Source organism: Lytechinus variegatus, chromosome 16 (genome assembly GCF_018143015.1).
Source record: "Lytechinus variegatus isolate NC3 chromosome 16, Lvar_3.0, whole genome shotgun sequence".
Lineage (NCBI taxonomy): Eukaryota > Metazoa > Echinodermata > Echinoidea > Temnopleuroida > Toxopneustidae > Lytechinus > Lytechinus variegatus.
Window position 1 is genome coordinate 13,407,784 of NC_054755.1, and position 11,791 is coordinate 13,419,574.

Sequence of the window (11,791 nt, forward strand, 5' to 3'; positions counted from 1 at the left end):
AACCATACAAAATTTGAAATTCATGCATTTTATATTACATAACACATGGGGCAGCTGCTCGTTTATGATGTCACAAATCCAAAACTTTGAACTCTATTAACTTTTTTACTCTTTAACGGATTTTCCTCAAACCTTCACCAATATTTTTTTATATTTTTTCTGCTAATTTTACAACAGAGTTTTCTTCAGGGTGAACTTCCCCTTTAAAGATTTTTTTTAAACACACACACACAAACAACAACAATAACGGTACCGCCACAACGTTTAAATGGAGTTCAACTCGAACGTTGTGTGTGGAGTAAAGTGTTCGTTTGATGCTATTATTATAACAACAATGCAACAAATTATCACAACAGAAATGCATCATTTTATGATGTGTTGTAACGCGACGCGATATTTGAAAAGCCTGTGGTTTACCGGCCCGCTCGTTAAGGGTGTCAATCCACGATTCAAGAAGTAGCGTTTAACAGCTCTCCGACAGCATTCGAAACCACGCACTTGTAATCTTTTTAGAAAAGGGAGAAGTTGCGGTGTAGTGGCTGACCCAGTAACTGTACAGGTTGGACGAGTTTGATGAGGACTGAGAGAAAGTGACGCCATTGAAAAAAAGGTCTAAATTTCAGTCTCAATTAAGTGTGTCGTGTAGTAGGTACTTGATCACTTTATCCATTACAACTAACAAGTCAAGGTAGCATTTTGACTGATTAACTAAATCGGGGTATGAACGTATCGAATTGCTGTATTTCATTTCATGATTGATAGCGCTTAGATGCACTTGAAGGAACTCGATGCAGGTATCAGAATAGACCAGTTCATAGTTACATCACGGACAATTTTGGTCAAATTACCTGTCATTACTTTCATTATGATTTCAAATTTCAAGCAAGGTATAACATATGCATGTCTTACTTAGCGGGATGAAGAAATTGAATTATACCAGGTGGCCAGCACACCAATGAACACTCCATGAAGGTATTTGTTGCATTTGAATACATAATGTAGCATGCTGTACAATGTACCAGGCAAACCGTGAAATATCAGTCGTTCGTGGACGCATTTTTGTTTTTTGTGGATGTTATTGAAAAACACAATTCAAAAGAATATATGAATAATCAAGAACCAAAATGGGTGCTTATCTCACTAAATTTTAAACCACCATGTCACTTTAGTACAAATGACCTTCCTCTGATCATGCGCAGAATGGAACTACGAACTGGCTTTCACAGTGATTTAAATGGTAGGCCTATATGTAGACTGTGTATCCTTTGATCATATAAAGATAAAATGATAAACTTAGGGAAATTTTTATTTGTATTCTTCAATTACTTTCCCATTTTCGCAAGTTTATTTTCAGTGAATTCACGAAGATATTATCATTATCATTTTCTCTTTTTTACATTCCATTTGGAATTTTACCTCGTCGATCGCACGGTTATTATTGACATTAAAAGATGTCCCTGTCCAGCAATAGAGTTCGGCATAAACAATTCGTGTCCTTAAAGCGGAGAGTAGGATGCCCCGAGAAAGACGTCACTCGTCAGCCCAGCGATGGGAAAAGAAAAACAAAAACACATTGATCAAGTTATTCAAGTTCTGTGACATTTTCTCGACATAGTAATGCGTTTAGCTGCATCAATGGAACACGGTTGGTTGATAGTTATTGATTTTCCCGAGTTGCTTGACCAAACAACATGCCATTGAATATTACCCCCATTGAGGGAAGTGGTTAGTAACTCGTTTTCAAAGTGATATTTTGATTTTGATAAGGATCAAGTTCGCTGGCGAAATGGGGTCGAGGAAGGTCGAGCAAGATCACGTTGAACTGGTGAATGAAGAAATAAGAAGACTCAGATGCAGGGTGATTGCGGTTAGGGACTTTGATAGAGAATCTTAGGATTGATCACCACGAGGGTGATTACATCATCATCATTGTCGTCGTCGTTGTAGTCATCATCATCATCGTCGTCGTTGTAGTCATCATCATCATCACCGTCGTCGTCGTAGTAGTCATCATCATCATCATCGTCATCGTCGCCGTCGTTGTTGTAGTCATCATCATCATCATCATCATTTTCACCATCATCATCATCGTCGTCATCATCATCACCATCGTCGTCATCATCACCATCATCATCATCATTTTCACAATTTCATCATCATCAACAAGAGCAATTACAACAAAATACCATCTTAGCCATTAGCATCATTGCCATCATCATTTCCATCATCATCGTCGTCATAGTTCACCATTGATACCGTCGTAATGAACAACACACACATCATAAACATCATGCGTATTTTTTTTTAATCTTCTTTAACATAAAACCTGTTAATATATCGATTACATGTTGACAAGAAATTCTATTGATGAAGGACTGACTCAGATCTTCAGCTTTTGCTTTCGCCCATATTCCAATCAGGAATGAAAAAAAAGAACTACAAATAGGCTCCGAAAAACAAGGTGTTTTCTAAAAAAATACGGTGGATTTGGCACCTTTTGGCAATCGATGTTTGATATCGTGTTCAAAACGATACACCGTGAACTGTTTCTCTCAAGTGTCGTCTGCCGAACACCCCTGGAGCAAGACATCTAATCAGTCAAAAAGGTCTTGGGATTCCATATACTATAATTTGGGGGTTCAATTCCCGAGGCCCAGTTGTGTCTTTCTTTGTTAAATGAGAGTAGTTTTAATTTCACCTCCTTTTTTTTACCCATCTCATTTTCTTCTCTCTTTTACTGGTTTTGGGGTTCTTTCTTTCGCTATATATGTTTGCACGTGTTCAAAACACACCTTATGTATTCACGTGCCTTAATGCAAAATGTTAAACTAGGATAGAGTTAATACCAGTTAGCTTCAATAATTTTACAGAGTTAATCATAATTTGACTGCGTGAATGCACTGGACTGGTGGGGGCTCGTTGCACAAAAGGTCGCGATCAAATGCAACTCCAAATACGGTCAAACCTATCTTCATCTTCAGCCAAGGATTTGAGAGTGTTATACCTGTGCTTGATTGTTTGGAAGGGTTGGGTTTAAACAAAACTATTTCTGCACAGGGTTAAAGGTCACGAAGCACGTCTCTTTCAGATCATCCAATGACATTTGTCTCCCTTTGCATTTAGAGTGGAGCGTTGTGGCCCAGTGGATTAGTCTTCGGACTTTGAAACAGGGGGTCGTGGGTTCGAATCCCAGCCATGGCGTAATTTCCTTCAGCAAGAAATTCGTCCACGTTGTGCTGCACTCGACCCAGGTGAGGTAAGTGGGTACCTGGCAGGAATTTATTCCTTGAAATGCCACCGCGCTTTAAGAGGCTGCGGGGCTAAAGCCAGGGTAATAATATCCAATGGAGCGCATAGGGACGCATTTGGCAGTGATATGCGCTATATCAGCATGTTGGTATTATTATTATTATTATTAGAGAGTGCCAGACTCCACACGATATCGCACGAACACTGAAATTGGATTATGTGGTCTTAAACATTTCACATTAACCAGCCATTTTTTATTAAACACACTTTGCGAACTCCGATCGTTTATTGCTCCCCTACGTTCATAAAAAAAAAAGATTCAAATGATTGCTTCGCAGCATGGAAACTGACACCAAACAAAACATTCGTTAGATTCAGGTTTGTTTCGGTTTTTCTTTTACCGACGGTTATTTTCATCGGATCGTGTGTTATTTGAAGACATTGACGTATAGGAAGTCCCCCTTTAGGCTACCGTAATTGATGCATTTGACCCGAGGTGATTTCTTGCCGGTACTTTCAGTCTACCCCGCGTATTCCTTGTTCATTTATCTCCTGCTCCGCAACGATCGAGTAGCAATCTCGTTCGCTCCGGGTTCCCGCGCTCATTGCTTGTCGTTCGGCAGGCCTCTGCACTCTTTCACAGACGATGAACCAAGATGCAAAGCCCTCCGCCTCATCTCTTGGCACAGATTAAGTGGTGGATTTGGGCGATTTTACAAGAAGACAGGTGAAAAAAGGACGAACGAATGAAGAGACGTGAAAAATGTATATTCAGCAAACATGTGACAGCATAATTTGCTTAGGCCAGAATGTTTCTTGATACAACTTGTTGCCCACATTAAACATGTAGCTGATTGCCTCTCCTTCCTGGATAAGATGTCAGTATGTTAAAAGATTGTAGACATTATCTACCTATTCTGACATCTCAGTCTTTCGTTGCCCTCTCTTATCCCGTCTATTTTCTGAAAATCTCCCAACATGCCCAGTACGCATATTAAAAATGGAATATGATGTTCTTGGTGCTTCGTGATGATTTTTATTTTGTAAAGAGTGAGTTGGCCAGTGCATGGATGAGTGTGCGTGTTGATGTGTGTGTGTGGATAGGGGGGGGGCAGGAGAGAGGGCGGGAGAGAGAAAGTCGGATAACATGAGAGGATGGGCATGTGCCTCTAATATAAATGACTAAAATATGCATTTCCTTTCCTTAGTTCGCTATTTGAGCGTTTCGAATGAATTGATCCATATAGCACAAATGGCGTCCGACAACGGTTTAAAACCCATTTTGTCATGTTCGTTTACTTCGTTCAAGTCAGTTCTTTCAAAATGTCCACCCAATGTGACCCCGCATTCAACCTAATATCGGAGGAAAGAAGACAAAATTTGAAACCACATTCCCCAGTGAGACTGGCAACAAAATGTTGTTTTCCTGCCCGTAACGCCACGTCGGTCAAGATCCGAGAGAGGCAAACACTTGCCGAATGGCAACGATTTCGAGTCAATTAAGAGCATCAAGATGTCTGGAATTGGCGCGAAATCCCGCCAACATAAAACCTACGATAGCATCCCGATCGATATTGACCGGTAGAACGAGATGACGGGCAGGGTGTACTTTTTTCCCGCATGGTTTCGGGCGTTTATAGGAGAATGATTGTTTATAGGGGCTCGATAATGTTAACCCTAAATCAACTGGACGAAATTTACGATTGCCACGCAACCGTCCAAAACAAGAGAGATTTTTTTCTTGCACACCTTTAAAGTTCATGTCCAACAAAAATGTTGATTTGAATAAACAGAGAATTATCAAACAAGCATTATGCTGAAAATCTCATCAAAATCGGGTGTAAAATAAGAAAGTTATGACATTTTAAAATTTTGTTTATTTTTCACAAAACAGTGACAAGCACAACTCAGTAACATGCAAAATGAGACAGTCGATAATGTCTCTCATTTACTATTTCTTTTGTTTTTTATTGTTTGAATTATACAATATTTCATTTTGTAGAGATTTGACAATAAGGACCAACTTGATTGAACCATATAGTATTAAACAATGCTAATTCCACATGTTCAGGGAGAAATCAATCCTTGTTTCACAGGACAATAGGGAGAATATTGAAATATATTTCATATTTCATGTAATAAAATACAAAATAAATAGTGAGTGATGTCTTCAGTCTCCTCGTTTGCATACCGACAAGGGCGTGAATATAATCGTTTTGTTAAATTATGCGAAAATTTAAAATGTCAGAACTTTCTTATTTTACATCCGATTTTTTATGAAATTTTCAGTGTTATGCATGTTGGATTTTTCTCTTTTTATTCAAATCAACTTTTTGTTGGGATGGACTTGTCATTTAATTTACGACAAGAACAGATTAATGTTCAATTATCATGACTATAGCAACCTAATGTTAACGGTATTCCTGATTATATCAATTCAAATGTAATTTCATAAAGAAAATATCTGAAATTAACATTTTACATGGAAGTTACTGAATAAATGTGTAAGACAATTTCTGCAATACTGTACTTTATTTTGGTAACATGTACCTCGTTAATACAGGAAAGGAAAGGTCGGGGGTATGGCAATACGTCTATTAGTAATGTTATTCCATACCATGGCGACAAGCATTCAGCTGTTTCTCTAAAACAATGCATTTCGCGAATTTCAGCCAACCCCTCATAAGTGGGCACTTTTCCGAAGCCACAGTTAGAATTTAACAAGGTCAGCTCTTTATTCCACTCTCAAACTTCGACGTTCAACTTTTAAACAATGTCATATAAATATGAAAATGCGATGATCATAATGCTTTTTTGTAGGGCCTTAGTTATCGTACAAGCATGTTCTTCTAATCTACCAAGTCCTTCTCGGGCCGCAGTCACATTTTCCCCTGGTCGCACGGTGAAACGAAAACAGCCGTTAAATTAGAACCACATAGAGCAAGCTGTACTGGTACAAAGATAATAAATACAGCTGTTTTCGACTCGCACTTGGGCCGTCGAAGGCGAAATGTGACTGCGCCATACAGACTCGATCTTCCTCAATGTTTGTCCTCCTTTGCCCAGTGGCCCCATCAAAAATTGACATGGACTTCCGCCTGCACTTGAAACCGGAAGGGTCGGCACAGAATCGTGTAGGCCACTCGTAGAGTGAGACCTGGGGAATGGACATGTGGAGGCTGAGAGGAAAGGGGGAGGGGGTAACTATATAAGGGTGATTTTATTAAGAATGTAGAAAGAGACCATTAGTTGACCAGTGTTGTCAAGAATTTTAATTGAAAAAAAAATAGATTGAATGTGAACGAGCGCATATGAGTCACTTTTTGCTGAGAAAGAACAACCTTTGAATCATCCGATTCTATTACCGAGTTGTTGATCGCAGCCAGAACGGCGGGCTTTTATGGATGAAGGCAATGAATGGAGAACATTTCCCTTTTAGTGTATTTCTTTTTTAAGGGAATGCATGCATACTATTTCGATGCTTCTATACGCATAGAGTTATATATACTTATTACATTCCACTGAATCATTACAGATAGTCGCTGATTATTCCAAATTCAGTATTAATGATTTTTTTTTATTTCTTCATGCTTTGTATTTATTTGCATAATATTATTTTCTTATTAAGTATTACTGTACAATATTTATGTTTTATTTTTTTCCTGTGATATGTAAATGCTCTGTACAATTCAGCTCGTGCTAAGAGCAATCTTGACATAAAATACCATTCTCATTATCATTATACTATTTCAAGAATCGGGCTTAAGTAAAGTGAAAGTATTACGTCATCTTTTTAAGGATCATTTTCGTTTTTTTTTTCGGAATTTACCCATTTTGTAAAATGTCTTATTTTAGGGGTACCATCCCCATCCTCTATATTTATGCAACTGGGTTGTAATAAATTGGCATTTTCTGAACAGCAAATATTCGACACCATCCGAGACGTTTAGGCCAGCTTAGACATCAATAAATGCCATCTCCTTTTCTTGTCGAAATGTCCTATTCTTTCAAGGGACACCCATAAGCCATAGTAGTATTTCACGGCCAATGATTTCCACTGATTATTGTTATAAGCTTCCGAAATCATCGCATCTGATTGGCTAAGAGCAAAACTCTCAGTGAAATCGATGACAGGATCTTGCATGAAAACAATACCCAGGAGTGTCTAGACAAGATAAATCGACGATCAGAACCCTTAAAAGTGCGAGCGAAATCTCACTCACGTACCTATCCCACGGGTAATATCATCTAGACATAACTAGACTAAAGGATTCACTTAAAAATCTAGGGATTAATGGATGTGTCGAGGTATTATTGTTGATCAGCAACATTCTCAAGTTGCCGGATGTCACCGAACTCACTTTAAGATGAAAACAAAATGCGATGGATGAGTATTTACAGAGCATCAAGTCTGAAATGTCGTTATTTTACATGTTCTAGCCGATGCCCAATTGTTCTATCTACCTAGTTCTACATGCACTCATTATGTTTCCCGATGTTACATTTTATTTTCATTTTGTGCTCTAGGTCTTTCTCATGCAATAAAACCCAACCCTTGACCTATTTTTAACCGAACTCTTTCCCTAAAATCATTACTACTGGTTACTACTTAATGTAAAGCCTGGCTGACACTTGCACGACTTTTGAACATTTCAAAATTCTCGTCCCGACATGGCACGCAGTCACGACGTGTCACGACGTGTTTACGCACACTTCACGCCAGTTCACGACTAGTTTGCGCACTGGCACGACTTGAGTCGTGCCAATGCATAACACAAAATCGTGCAAGTGTCAGGCTGGCTTTAAGGCCAACTCTTGAATGAGCTTCCATGTCGTCACTTCATCATGTGCATAGAATATCTTTTCTCTAGAGAAATTCAGCAGAGACTGTGCGTTCCAATTTTTCCGCTGTAAAATTATAATTATCGACACGGCCATAAAATCTTTATGAACAATCGAATAACTTTATTTTAATCCGGTTAATGCAAAACCGACTTCAAATCTTCGGACACCGCCACGATCATGGCTTTACTAGGCTTCTACCTCGTATACCTTCCCGGGTGATTTGTTATGTATACGCGTTTAAACCTCTCGTACGCGCTGCTCCAATTCGGATCAATTTGCGAACGACTATCCGGATCACTTTCCCTGTCATCGAAAACCGATCCGATTTGGAAAGAGGTTGGAGAGGAGAGCGACGACGGAATGGTCACGCGTTGTTGATAACCGAGAGTCCACTGCAGGCAGACACCTTAATCACCATGCTATCTCGTTAATCTGGCACATATTTTAGGATGAAAGAGGGATAGAATGCGACGTTTTGAGATATTCACACCAACAAGTCTTTAAGGTCACGTACATCCCAGAAAAAAAATTTGAACTAATAAATGAAGCTCAAACAAGCATAATTCTGAAATGTCATTTAAATCGGATGTAAAATAAGAAAGTTCGGACAATTGAAAAGTTTCGCTTATTTTTCTCAAAACTGCTATATACACAACTCAATGATGCAGACGAGAAATTTATAGGTACACATTATAACATGTTGATACTTCAACAATGTTTGGTCTGCTTCTCCTATTATAGCCAATTTTTCAACTTTTTACATTACTGTCATCACTGGCGGATGGCCATAGAGGCCGGGGGGGGGAAGCAAAATTGAAATTTTGCATGAAAACAAAAGTGTGCTCCCCCTCTCATTGGAAAGTAAAACCCTTTTTTTTTGCTTATTTAAAAATATTCGGGGACGAAATATCATTAATTTTTAGTTAAAACCCTTTATGGGGGGGGGGGGGGGGGTGGGGTCGTCAAAATTTTCCTCGGAAAATCCCCCCCCCCCCTTTTGAAAAATCCTGGATCTGCCCCTGACTATCATTCTGATTATAGATCGATGTCAGGGGTACTGGTGGCTTTTTTTCAACATTTTTTTTAATAGATAGTCGTATGTGAGAACAACAAACTGAGCCAAAATACATGTTTATCATGTTTATGGAATACCAGCCTAAGTAGGTAATCCCATTTCCATTCTGTGATTAAAGTGGAAACTCATGTGAAGAAGGCATTGATTAATGGCATGAGTCACGTGACTGAGTAATGTTCTTTTAAAGAAGTTATACAGTGGACGCAAAGATGAAAGAGCGCCGCCATCTTATCATATCCTACCACCTGCGCGACCATTGATATCGGGAGGAGATCGATAGCAGCCCGGAGAAACGGCTTCGTCCAGTCGAAACAGCGACTGCCATGCCAAATCGACGAGATTGGAAGCCCATAAATTAAAAAAATAAATAATAGGTGGAATAGGTGGAAACACACCACATTTTGAAAAAATAAGAGCACAATATCACTTTTTGAAATCCAGACTTACAATTTGGAGAAGAAAACGCATCAAATCCGATCCTGGACGCCTTTTTCAGCTTGACTGGGCTGGCGGGAAAACGTCCTCGTTTTGTTATATCAAGGAGCTTCCAACAGTTGAAACTGTTGAAAGCTCCTTGGCTATATTCAGATGATTTACACATTGAAATGACTTCTTTTTAACACCAAAAAGGTCACATTAGTGCCTAAATTCAGACTAAAAGAGTACTGATTCATCAGATTGTCAGATGTGACTAGCTATTTGACTTTTGCATTCTAAATAAAAAAAACCAAGTTTACCCAATATTGGCTAAAATGGGAACACGCATGATTGTTGGGTACAAAGATTCCAAATATTTTGTCAATTTTACGCAATGTTGCGTCAAAATTTACCCTGAAAAACATGCATTTTGTCCAAAGTGGGGAAAACATACCCAGCAAACGTGAATGTTCGCTTTCTACCCATTGTTGGGTAAACTCGGTGTTTTCAGACTGTACCTTGTGACGCTCAAGAGAGTTAAGAAATTATGTAGTTTAATAACGTAAGTATCAAAACAACATGCAGATCAATAACTGTAAGAAATGGGAATATAACTATGTGTAGTATGCGCCCCACTCTGGATCATATAGCGATAGTGGCTTGGAACCCGAGGCGGTATAAATCACAAGGTCGCGTATTATCAGATATCATGTACCTTAATTAAGGAGTACTGTTTCACAACAAAATATCTTCCTCATTTTGGTACAGAGCATTAGTTTTCTTCTCTTCTTCTTCTAATTTTCCTTTTACTTCTTCTTCTTCTCCTCCTCCTTTTTCTTCTTCTTCCTCTACATGTTCTTCTTCTTATCCGTGTTCTTCTTTTTATCCTTGTTCTTCTTCTTTTTATCCTTGTTGTTGTTGTCGTTCTTCTTCTTCATCTTCTTGTTGTCCTTCTTCTTCATCATCTCCTTCTTTTGAATGTTTAGATTTCGTTATCTCCTTTCGTACCCAAGATTAAACAATTCCTCTCCCGTGCGTTTGCATATATATATTTAATAAAGACGAAATTTGTTATAAAAAACAACGATTAAACGTCTTGGGTTTTAAGTTTAGGCTTTTAAAATGAGAGAAAATACTTTCAACATTATCAATAGGCTTATATATGAACGATCAAATCCCACATCTTCATCTCTTAACCCCCCGTCCAGTCTTCATATTCCACCACTGTGACTCGCCCTCGGTTTCATTCACCTACTCATATCGCTCGTTTGCATACTGCGGCTACTTCAAAGTGTTATAGTAAGCTCATCCAGGCATATCGCGATGTCATTGACCGAATGAATAGCCAGTTGATACCATGGTTATCTGGAAAAGTTCTTTGAATTGTTTTTAGGGTGTTGTCTAAAACTTCGACAAGTCTGTATAGTTACTGTCGATATGTTGATTAAGTAAGTTTATTTTGGGGGCATTGAATTACTTATGATGGGATGTCAAGGCCAAAAATGTTCGTTTAATAGTAATTGTCCCATTCTGCTTTGCTAATATTTATACCACTCGTTCGTTGGATGATGTTGTTCTTCGTAGGGGTCCATATCAGTTTTACAGCAGAAATGGTAGATGGTATTCAAACACAATAGCTATTAGTCAGTACCTCGTTGGAGTTTATCCAAATGGTTTTCTATGTTAAGCTTTAACCTCGGAATATGATAAAAATGTATTACATATCACGAATTTTCAGTAATTTTCTACACATTAAACGTGCAAAGCTACTTTGATAATCTCCCTATAGATCTGGTTTACCACTGTTAGAAAACTTAGCTTCTTTTCTACTAGCAATTGTATTTAAGGTAGGATTATCAAAATTCTCCATTAGCCAATTCAATGATTGATATCTAGCAAGAATAAAAAAGGCTATACTCTTAATGCGCCACAAAAAGGCCAACTTAGTGAGCTTCAAGGAGGCCCATGTGATTCCAATTGACTACTCCGGCATGTGTTAGCTCTTTTATGGCTCGGCTGGGGTTCGAACCCGAAACTTCTCATTCACGACGTGGCTCTCCGCCAGCCGAGCCACCTAGCCCTGAAAGAAGGGGCTCGCCCTGTTTACCAATATTTCAAAAGTAAACAATGAGAAACTATCTGGGGTTCTTTGAACACAAATAATAGACAAAGTGTCCCGCGTTGAATGGAGAAGTCTATAAAATT